Source organism: Homarus americanus, unplaced genomic scaffold, assembly GCF_018991925.1.
Source record: "Homarus americanus isolate GMGI-L3 unplaced genomic scaffold, GMGI_Hamer_2.0 scaffold22250, whole genome shotgun sequence".
NCBI classification, from domain to species: Eukaryota; Metazoa; Arthropoda; class Malacostraca; order Decapoda; family Nephropidae; genus Homarus; species Homarus americanus.
Genome location: NW_024741189.1, coordinates 11,293,967 through 11,305,978, shown reverse-complemented (window position 1 = coordinate 11,305,978; position 12,012 = coordinate 11,293,967).

Sequence of the window (12,012 nt, the reverse complement as noted above, 5' to 3'; positions counted from 1 at the left end):
TGTGTGTGAAAAGGTGTGTCGTGGGTGTGTCACATGGTACAGTGGTCCCTTGATTAACGAACACAATTGGTTCCACAGTGTCGTTCGTTAACCGAATCTATTATTTCAATGGGATATTGGGTAATTGGTTCCAACTCACAGAAAAAGTATACATACTGGTAATAGAATTAACAAAACATTAACTATAAACTAAATACAGTACTGTACTGTACAGTATACTGTACAAAAATAAAAACAAAATAGAATACTGTATTTCAACTTACTTTGAGGTGTGTGTCATATTCAAGACAGCTTTGTTTACATATCAAACAGCTGATTGTAGAGGCAGTCGATGATGACATGCCATATTCTTTGCAGAGTGCATTGGTTCTAATGCCTTCATTGTGTTTCATTATAATTTCTGCACTGTATATTATCAATATGTAAACTAAATTTCAGAATGACCAATAATTTTAATGTAAAAATGCAAAAATATTCAAGAGACCAAACTCCATGTTCACCCCATTGTAAACAAAGTTAAACTGAGAAGCGTTGGTGGGTGATTCAATCAGCTGATGGGCGCCCAAAAACTGTTCCCTGTACTGTATATATTATGAATATGTTAACTAAATTTTAGAATGACTAATAATTTTATTATAAAAAATGCAAAAATATTAAAGAGCACAACCTTCTTGATATTTACTCCACTGAAGCGAATGTAAACATAGAACCGATTACTGTATTGGCGGACTAGCCGATCAGCTGATGCGCACAACGAAACATGTTTCTCGTAAGACTTTCGGAAATCGAAGTTTTGTTCGTTAATCGAACTGAAAATCCTTATGGGAGCTAATTCGTTAACCGAAATTTCGTTAATCGAACCGTTCATTAATAGTGGGACCACTGTATACGTAAAGCATTCACTGTACAGTTAACCCTCACTTTACGCGGTTAATGTAACCGATCCCCAAACTCCACTTTTTGACGACACACAACTATGTTGTAGTAAAAATTTTATCTTAACTTTATGATGGTATGAAAAAACAAGTAATATAGAAGAGGTTAGGTTAGGAAAGATAAAGGTTAACATAGGAAAAATAAAGGTAAGGTTAGAAAACTAAAAATTAGGTGTAACACTTACGGTAGTAGAAGAGATGGGTCGGCATACGGGGATGGAGGCTGGTTCCGAGGCAGAGGGCAGATTACTGGCCCTCAGGTGAATCACCATCACTGTCACTTACAGTTGTCAGGGCTTCCCTGACAAATCCCTCAAAGTCACCTTCACTGTCATTATCACTGGCTTGGGCTGGCTGTGGTGGGTTGCGGGCGAAGAAATCTGTTATGCTTTGCTGACGGCTGGCATTGATGTTGTCGTGATACACCTTGATGTACGGCTCCATAGCCTGCACCAGCCGGGTATGGAAGACTTCATAGCGGTCATCGTCATTGTCGCGGGAAAGGAAGGACTTCATCTTCTCTGCACACTCCATGGCACCCTTAATATCACTATGACTTAAATTGTGTTCTTCGGAGACTGACGCACCTTCTTCCTCCTCTTCACTGACGTGTTCTTCTTCCAACATCTCGTCGGCAGTCACTTCAGGATCTCTGATCACCTCCAGGATGTCGTCGTTGGTGGTCTCGGAGAAGCCTGGAACTGTAACAGTCTGCGCAGCTTCTCTGGCATGGTCCACTGCTACTGCAACATTCTGAACCTCACCAGTCACAGATTGACTCCTCCTCTCACCTGGTATTCCATGCAACACATGTCTCCATGCGTGACGAATTGTAGCAATAGACAGCTGATCCCATGACTCCACCAAGAAGTCCACAGCTTTCTTGATGTTAAATACTCTCCAGAATTGTTTGAAGAGTATTTTTTGCTGTTCTAACTGTTGATCCTCATCTTCTTCGCTCTTGCTATCGGTGGTGGTGTCATTCAGGTTACGCAACTCTTCCCTGGTGTTGGTGTAGTCGTTCAGGAGCTGGAATTTTGTTGTTGAGAATGCAGCTTTCACATTGCAAATCAACTCCTGGTCCATGGGCTGGATTAAAGATGTAGTGTTGGGAGGAAGGAAGACCACTTTTACGTTGGGGTGACGATCTAACAGTAGGGGCGAGTGTCCTGGTGCGTTGTCCAGCAGCAACAAAATATTAAATGGGACATTCTGTCGCTCACAGAATTTCTTTACATCGGGAACAAAACAGTCATCAAACCAGGAGAGGGACAGTGTAGAGAACATCCATGCCTTACGTGCTGTCAGCCAGTGGACATTTAGCTTGGTCATGTCCATGCTCTTGTAGGCGTGCGGCTTGCGGGCTGTGTGGATCACCGATAACTTGAGCTTACAGGTACCGGAGGCATTGGTGGTAAACAGGACGGTGATGCGTTCCTTCTGCATTTTCCGGCCCCGAATCCTGCTGGCATTCTTCACAACGAAGGACTTGGAAGGTAGCTTTTTCCAGAAAAGACCAGATTCGTCCATGTTAAACACCTGGTCGTCACTGTACTGTCCTTCCTCCATAATCTCACGTAAAAACGGAGGAAATTCCCGAGCCGCAGCACGATCAGCACTCGCTTCTTCACCACCAATGTTTATATTGGTGATCTTGTTCCGGATCTTAAACCTCTGTAACCACCCAGAGGAAGCATTAAAGGGTTTGGGCTCTGAAGTTCCCATCTTTCGTGCCACTGCCATGTACAGTTCACGTGCGTAGTCCTTAACAGAGCGCGTGTCGACCGCCATGTTCCGTCGCGCCTGACGCACCAAGTACCTCACAAGTAATTTTTCTGTCTTGAGAAGCACCTGGTTGTGAAAATACTTGATCATAGAAGCACCTGTAGACTTTGTGATCTTCATGTGCTCCTTTATCTTGGCTGAATCCTTCTTTATAGTCCGGATCGTAGATTCGTTCACGCCATGCTGGCGCGCCAAATCAACCTGCCTTGTTCCTTTCTCCAACTCTTGGATGATGCTATACTTCACCTCGTAGCTTAAGGAACGTCGTGTCTTCTTTGGTTTAGTGCCGCTGGGTCCAGGTAAGGAAAGGTTTCTCTCTGGGGGTGGTGGTCCGGCGGAAGCCATTTTACGGAACAATGGATGCGCGTTTACACGGAGTGGCCAACTGCCGCGGCTAGGTCAAGCGTCGTCTTTCCTCCCTCCCTCCCCCGGGTGGACACGTCATAATACTTTAAGCCAATTACAGCTAGCAGCAGAGGGGGGTAGGGATGCATGGCCAATCACAGGTCTGATACGTCATATGACGTCAGTGATAACGCAACAAAGACACACACTGCGCAACCTTACCGCTTGCCCAAGCGGAGGGAGGAGGAGGGAGAGGCAGGCAGGCAGGCGGGCGGGTGGCGGGTGGGGCGAATCTAAAAATAGCGTCGCGCCGGACACTCTCCGCGTAATGGGGTTCACGTACCGCGTAATGTGAGCACGTGAGGTTCTGGCAAGGCACCGCGTTAACGTGGAAACGCGGAATGCGGGACCGCGTAAAGTGAGGGTTAACTGTATATTTCATCAACATGAGTAGAGAGTCAATGAGTGATATACAGATTATATTTCTTGTTTTTAACACTCACTCCTATCCACCATCCAGCTTCACTTCCATCACCATCCAAAATCTCTTCCAACACTATGCAAATGACACCACAATATTAATTACTTAAAAATCAAACTCACCAGCTTCATCGCAAAGTTCACAGTTCACGTGGTAAATGGCAATGCTTACACCTTCAGAGTCAGCGTCATGGATGCAAGGTTTTCCTCCTCACCTGCTTACTCCTCCACTGCCTTTTGCTGTTCCAGGAACAGCAGGTCCTCAGAGTGGCTCTTCAAGACCTCAGCCACATTCCCCTCATCAACCTCCTGAAACCCTGCCTTCTTGGAGATGTTGCTATGTACAGGTACAACATCGGCGAAGCCACTAAAGTTGTTAACACTCTCAGGCCATACTTTCCACCACACACACTGCTCAAGCAGCTCTGTGTGACCTTCCATGAATGCTCGATGTTGTGTATGGCATGCTTGATGCTTTAGTTGTGCCAGAATTCTTTGATGGTTGGCATTCCCTCTCCATCTGTCACCTTAAACAGCTGCATCATCAACTGCCTGAAGTAGTAGGCCTTGAAGGTTGTGCTGATGCCCTGATTCACCAGCTGGATGAGTGAGGTGGACAGGAACATCACAGTGATGTTCTGTCCACTAATCCATCATAGACGGATGTGAATATGCATTCTCCAGGATCAGAAGAAACTTGTTGGTGATGTTCTGCTCGATAGTGTATTTGAGGTGCTTGGAGAGGTAGCCAACCACATAGCTCTGGCACAACACCGTCATGACCCAGTGAGAAACGATTGTGTGATGAGGCAGAAAGTCAGATCAGTAACTGGGACTTAGTAAAAAAATTTGTGATGCCATATGGCGGCATGGTCTACCATTAGACAACACATTATGCTTCCAATATCTTTCCAGGTCTTTCCAGGTGGTAGTACCTCCCAAATATGAAACCACTGTTGCAACAAATTAACACCAATTTCATCGAGGATATGATTTAAACAAATATTACAATGGCGAAGAAAAATTTTAAATTCCGAAAACACTTTCATATAATAAATACGTGTGTTATCAGTGCCTCATATATTTTCCATTTGATTGATTTATTATTTTGACTCCTGATAAACTTTCAACGTCAGATATTGATGACTTTTATTTTAATATTATTGAAAAGTGTAAGAAACTTGACTCCAAATTACTATTAAATCCTCAAACAACATATTTAAAATTTGCATCGTGGATCCCTTGGGTGTCTTTAATAATATTTAACACTAACACCGATTAATGCCTTTTTTGACAATAATTTGGCGTTATTTAATGTGATTTGGTTTTTGCGGTTTTCTTATCCATGAGCTGATAAGTCAGAAGTGTGAGTCAAGTGAGATAAGTCAGCAAAGAGTTAGGTGAGGTGTGTCAGCAAGAAGTTAGATGAGGTGAGTCAGTGACATGAGTCAGCGGTGTGAGTCAGGTGAGGTGACAGTGAGAGATGTAGAGAGAATTGCATTACCCAAGATACGTCTCAATTTCCCCTGTATAAATGTGATTTATAACAGCTGGTTAAATATTCTTGCTGGGTCCATTAGCCGTGAAAGGGACTAATGCACATGTTCAAATACATTCTGAAGCCAGTACATGTCCAGTACTTGCCAACAGTGCATAACAGAGACATGACCCACCGCCCAAGTCGGCTAACAGACCTATCAATGGCGTAGAGGAAGTAAAGGACATGGCCACTCCACTAAGTGTCACAGCCTCAAGATAAAGAAGCCATAAGTGCATAAAACTGTCAAAATTATCTTCTTAGGAGTAAAAGTTACAAACTCTTAAAATAATTTGCCAGATAGTGCATAACACGGAAATGACTGACCGTCCGACAAGCTAGTGAGCTGACAAGTGGCGACTGGTCGGCGAAGAAAATAAAATAAAGTGCCTGAGATATTGCCTGGGCCAAGGTATAAAGATCTATAGTATCTTGGTCCGGACAACCAACAACCTGAGGTTCTTGCAGAACTTGGAGACAGAATTGTCTGGAGGGGTTTGTGTGATAAATTATACTATTATATTTTTTTTTACAGGCTGTTCAGTAGTAGAAACTGTAGCTGTGCATATTCCTTATTGTGGAGAGTACACCATATACAACTGGTTGCCCCAATGAAACTACGTGTACCATATCTCAGGGGGCACTACTCAGTTGAGTGTCCTTACTTGGAGCTGGCGGACGCTCGCCCCACAAGGGGTCACAGCTCAAGATTGAAGAAGCCGCAAGTCCAGAAAACCGTGAGGGCAAACTTTTTCGGAGTGAGAGTTGTAAACTCTTGGAATAATCTACCAGAGAGTGTTGTGACGGCACCGAATGTGAGCTCTTTCAAGAGAAGACTTGGCCAACACTGGAGCGGGTTCAGGTACATTCAGGAGCCGGTGCATGCCCAGTATTTGCCAACAGTGCGTGACAGAGACGTGACCGATCGTCCGGGCGGCTAGCGAGCCGGTCTTTTGGTGAAGAAGATAAATGAAAAGAGACGTGACCGATCGCCCAAGCGGCTAACAAGCCGATCAGTGGCGAAGAGGATAAAAGTAAAAGTATACTCAATTTTGGCCATCTTGTTTATTTGACAGTTCACTGCACCCCGGCACTAACCCTTACATCCTCGACCTCCGGTAATATGCAACTTCCACACAATGTCTTCAGATTAGTTTGGTTTGTGTTAGTTTTGTAAGAACAGTAAAGTAAAATACATTTAAGTAACAAATGTTCCATGTACTCGTACAGTACAAATGTAAACGTCGCTAGTAAGCGCTATTCCTGTTGTAAAGTATTACCGTTTTTAAACTTATATTTATGTTTTTTGTTACCATATTCTTTATTATTTCTAAAGGCTTATTTTAAGCAATATAAAACACAGTGAACTTAATGACTTATTTATTTTGGACTACATAATACTCTAGTCGCTGGTTTGTATCAATTAATTACTTTACTTCCTTGTCAATTAACAATGATCCAAGGCTTTAAGTACAACTGATTTAGATAGAACTTATCAGTGTCTTATTAATATTTCCTGACTTCTGGTTACAGTTTTCTCTTTTCTATTTTTTAGGTTAGATGCAAGGCGTTACTGAAACCTTAGCTAACAAAGACTTCTAGAGCGTGGTGTAGGACTACTTGTTTTCCATTTTACAAATTAATGCATACTGTAGAGCTGTAGAGCTATAAATAGCTCAGTATCTGGACTTGATAAGCGTTTATTTTCCCGGAACTTACAGTGCCTCCTCCTCACTTAGGATGACTGATTTGAAAACAACAACAACAACGCCTTATTGGGATAGTGAATATCAAGTCTGACGGCAACGTTGAACTTTAATGAGAGCCACGTCAGCTGAGGATGAAGGTCGGACAAGGCATCACAGGATAAGGTAAGTCAAACGCATATCAAACATGTATATTTATTTAACGCTACTTACGTATTAGGTGGATTTGAGGGAGGTCAGGTCATAATTATATGGATGATTATGACTGGTGCAAAGGAGAGGTAAGGTGAACCACTGGTTATCCCACGAATTGGGCACTTAAGAGGTGGCTCTACGATTCGTTATCTCAGGGTGGGTACTCCAGGGGCGGATCCAGGGAGGGGGGTCCTGGAGGTCTGGACACTCCCCTTTTCATCAAAAAATTTCAATACTTTTTCTTGAATGCAGTATTGTACTCTGGTGTTTTTATATAGTAAAAATTACTATTGACCTCAGAATATCTCCTAATATAAACTGCACATGGCCCCCATAAGTCCATGATATTGGTCAGACTAAAAAAATAGGGGGGTGGTTTATAGTGCACCCCCACCCCCCTTCCCCCACCCCCAAATCCCCAGCTGGGTGGGCTCGCCCTGTTCTCTCACCCACAACCTGGATCCGCCCCTGTTCTCTCGTCTTTTGCGGTTAGGGAGAACTCTTCCGTTCTCAAATATGAGAAGCAACTGGCTTGATCTCGGGAGGGGTGGAGTGACTTGATACAGTGCTCCTGGAGGTCGGGGGTGGAATAACTTAATAGAATGTGCGGGTGTACCGCCAAGTCCTTGAGTGGATAGGGGACGTTTCACTTTACTTCCGTCTTATGTTAAACTAATGAAGCAACTTTCGAGTTATTTATATATTTTATCTTTCGTGGATAGGTCACAACTACCTCATATGTTCAGAAACCTTTACATACCAGAAAATTTTAGTGTAGAACATTTTAATATGTGTAACGTTTTATTGATAATGTGCCAGAGTGCACGGGGAACATTTGAGCCTCTCTGAATATAGGAAGTGGTACATGTGGTATATACTTGAATTGTGTATAACGACACTATAGGTGATGCACTTGTCTGGGATTAATGGCAATGAAAGTAATTTATATTGTGTTTTACTATTGCTGTTTTATTTGGTCTAACATTTAAACCCAGATATTCCCAACATTCAAATGATCACTGAGATATTAACCCACGTGTCAGCAAATATTTCCAGAATATAAAAAATATAGAATATTTCGAAATTTACAAATATTCTCACGATAACCGTTGAAGTAATATTTTGTCAGGCATACTTATAGCCTGTAAGTATACATATATGAAATCGTTACTCCGGAATTTATTGAAAAAAAACCGCGTTTTCTTAGTTACTGACGATGTACGTTTTCTTTGGTATGTTATCAGTCACTTTCGTATATCTTACGTCAAGGTAAAATATTAATTGAAAAATTAAATTAATTATTAAAATTGACAGTCTAGATCCATGGTGCATACCACATGTACCACTTCCTATATTCAGAGAGGCTCAAATGTTCCCCGTGCACTCTGGTACTTTATCAATAAAACGTTACACATATTAAAATGTTCTACACTAAAATTTTCTGGTATGTAAAGGTTTCTGAACATATGAGGTAGTTGTGACCTATCCACGAAAGATAAAATATATAAATAACTCGAAAGTTGCTTCATTAGTTTAACATAAGATGGAAGTAAAGTGAAACGTCCCCTATCCACTCAAGGACTTGGCGGTGCAAAAAGTAACATAGACAATTATAAAGCAAAATAGGTGACAGCCGTCCAATAATTGGCTCAATTACTGAGACGTTGTTTGTTTGTTTCATAAATAATATGCCAGAAGCTATACATTCCTCCATACAAAATGTTCGCGGACAATGTCAACTTTTTCAGATAAATTAAAAAGCAAACAGACTGTGAAGAGCTACAGAAAGATCTCTGTCAGTTTCAGGAATTATTGAAGAAATGGCTGCTAAGATTCATGTCACGAAATGCAAGTGGATGCTCCTAGGTCGTACAGGCAACCAAAGATACACTGATCCCACCCTGGGTCTCGTGCTCGCAATTTTACCTGGCAATACTTGGTAAAGTAAGGATGTACGTAATGGTGATTGTTGGATCTATTTTTGGCTGTATCACTGTTAGGATAAATATTACACAAACCAAAGGTATAATCTTTATAATAAACTATTCATCGTTATTTTAGATCATGAGAAGTTTCCAAATGTTCGTATATTTGCTTAAACAATGAAGAAAATTTGATGTGATAATCTTGTGGCAGCTGTGGTTGAGTTACCAATTCATTCATTTTCTTTATTAAACCACATTAAACCACCTAGGCGTGAATTTGATTGAGGTGTAGAAGCTGTTGCCATCACGACAACCATACACTAAGTTAACGAGCTGCATGACCCAGTGTCAAGGAATAGTCCGATAAGACCGGATAACTCGCCAACTGCACTGGCTAACCATTACCCCGGAACACGATCCGCAAATCAAATAACATCCAGGTTCCCAATTACTGTTGTGTAGACAGAGGCAAACGGCGTAATGAAACTTGCCCATAGTTTCACCCTGCTCGGGGTTCGAACCCGGGTCCTCTCGCTCGTGAGGCGACCATGCTAACCATTACACGGCAGGTTGCCATACATCCAGACATACACTACTGTACACGGCTGTGGCGATCCCTGGCGGCGCGGCGCGGTGGCAGCCAAGGTATAGTAAGTAATGTTTCTTTTGGCACATGAACAATTAATATTGCGACCTTTTATACAACAGCAGGAAGTGACGAGTGACTCACAAGACCGGGAAGTGATGAGTGACTCACAAGACCGGGAAGTGATGAGTGACTCACAAGACCGGGAAGTGACGAGTGACTCACAAGACCGGGAAGTGACGAGTGACTCAAGACTGGGAAGTAACGAGTGACTTAAGACTGGGAAGTGACGAGTGACTTAAGACTGGGAAGCGACGAGTGACTCAAGACTGGGAAGTGACGAGTGACTTAAGACTGGGAAGCGACGAGTGACTCAAGACTGGGAAGTGACGAGTGACTCACGAGACCGGGAAGTGACGAGTGAATCAAGACTGGGAAGTGACGAGTGACTCAAGACTGGGAAGTGACGAGTGACTTAAGACTGGGAAGCGACGAGTGACTCAAGACTGGGAAGTGACGAGTGACTTAAGACTGGGAAGCGACGAGTGACTCAAGACTGGGAAGTGACGAGTGACTTAAGACTGGGAAGCGACGAGTGACTCAAGACTGGGAAGTGACGTGTGACTCGCAAGGCTGGAGAGTGACGCGTGATCTTTAATGTCAACCGGTCCTTCCTGTAACCTGACACAGTATGGCATCAACTGCCCGTTAAACTTCCGTCTGACACTCATTCCGTGTCAGCTTGTTCAGCGGGAAATTAGTCCGCTCAGTATGACATGCCCATGAGTCCCCGTGAGTCTCCCATAATCCCTCTTAATGAAGGTCCATCACTGAAGGGAGGGGGAGAGCAGGTGATGGGTTGTTTCAGGTCGGTATTATGCTTACCTGTGAGAGATACAGCCAGGTACACCTGTGAGAGATACAGCCAGGTACACCTGTGAGAGATACAGCCAGGTACACCTGTGAGAGATACAGCCAGGTACACCTGTGAGAGATACAGCCAGGTACACCTGTGAGAGATACAGCCAGGTACACCTGTGAGAGATACAGCCAGGTACACCTGTGAGAGATACAGCCAGGTGCACCTGTGAGAGATACAGCCAGGTACACCTGTGAGAGATACAGCCAGGTACACCTGTGAGAGATACAACCAGGTACACCTGTGAGAGATACAACCAGGTACACCTGTGAGAGATAAAGCGAGACACAGGTGAGTATCAGATACAGATTAACAGCATTGTAATAATTGTTCAACATTTACGTTCCATAACTTAAATGATGCATCGTAAAAGTGCACTGTATAATCGTGAATAACTACCTACCATTTGTTTCAATTTATGTGTAGGAAAAATCTCTGAAAATCTCATAACTCACGCGAATAAAAGATAAACATAAATCTTTATGAGTATCGTAATTTAGGTTTTTTCCCCCCTCTCTTCTCTGGTGTGTTGGCATATCCTTTTTCTGAAGTATGGCGTATGTTTCCCAAACGCCATTATTCTCGTGACATCATTATCTAGGTGAAATATCATCTTGGTGAAATCATTATATATTGGTAAAGCATCAGTATCTTGGTGAAACGTCATAATCACGCTAAAACATCATCATGCTGAAATATCATTATCCTGAAGTATAATGTATTGCTTGACACTTCAGTATACTACATGTAAATATTATGTCACTCAATTTCTAATTTGGTGATGACTGTTGACCTTCATTATAGACTCCTTGATGACTGTTGACCTTCATTATAGACTCCTTGATGGCTGTTGACCTTCATTATAGACTCCTTGATGACTGTTGACCTTCATTATAGACTCCTTGATGACTGTTAACCTTCATTATAGACTCCTTGATGACTGTTGACCTTCATTATACTCCTTGGTGACTGTTGACCTTCATTATACTCCTTGGTGACTGTTGACCTTCATTATAGACTCCTTGGTGACTGTTGACCTTCATTATACTCCTTGATGACTGTTGACCTTCATTATACTCCTTGGTGACTGTTGACCTTCATTATAGACTCCTTGGTGACTGTTGACCTTCATTATAGATTCCTTGATGACTGTTGACCTTCATTATAGACTCCTTGATGACTGTTAACCTTCATTATAGACTCCTTGATGACTGTTAACCTTCATTATAGACTCCTTGATGACTGTTAACCTTCATTATAGACTCCTTGGTGACTGTTAACCTTCATTATAGACTCCTTGATGACTGTTAACCTTCATTATAGACTCCTTGATGACTGTTGACCTTCATTATACTCCTTGGTGACTGTTGACCTTCATTATAGACTCCTTGATGACTGTTAACCTTCATTATAGACTCCTTGATGACAGTTAACCTTCATTATAGACTCCTTGATGACTGTTGACCTTCATTATAGGCTCCTTGATGACTGTTGACCTTCATTATAGGCTCCTTGATGACTGTTGACCTTCATTATAGAGTCCTGGTGATTGTCAACATGTACGACCTCTAAATAACTGAATTTTTGTTGATTTATTAA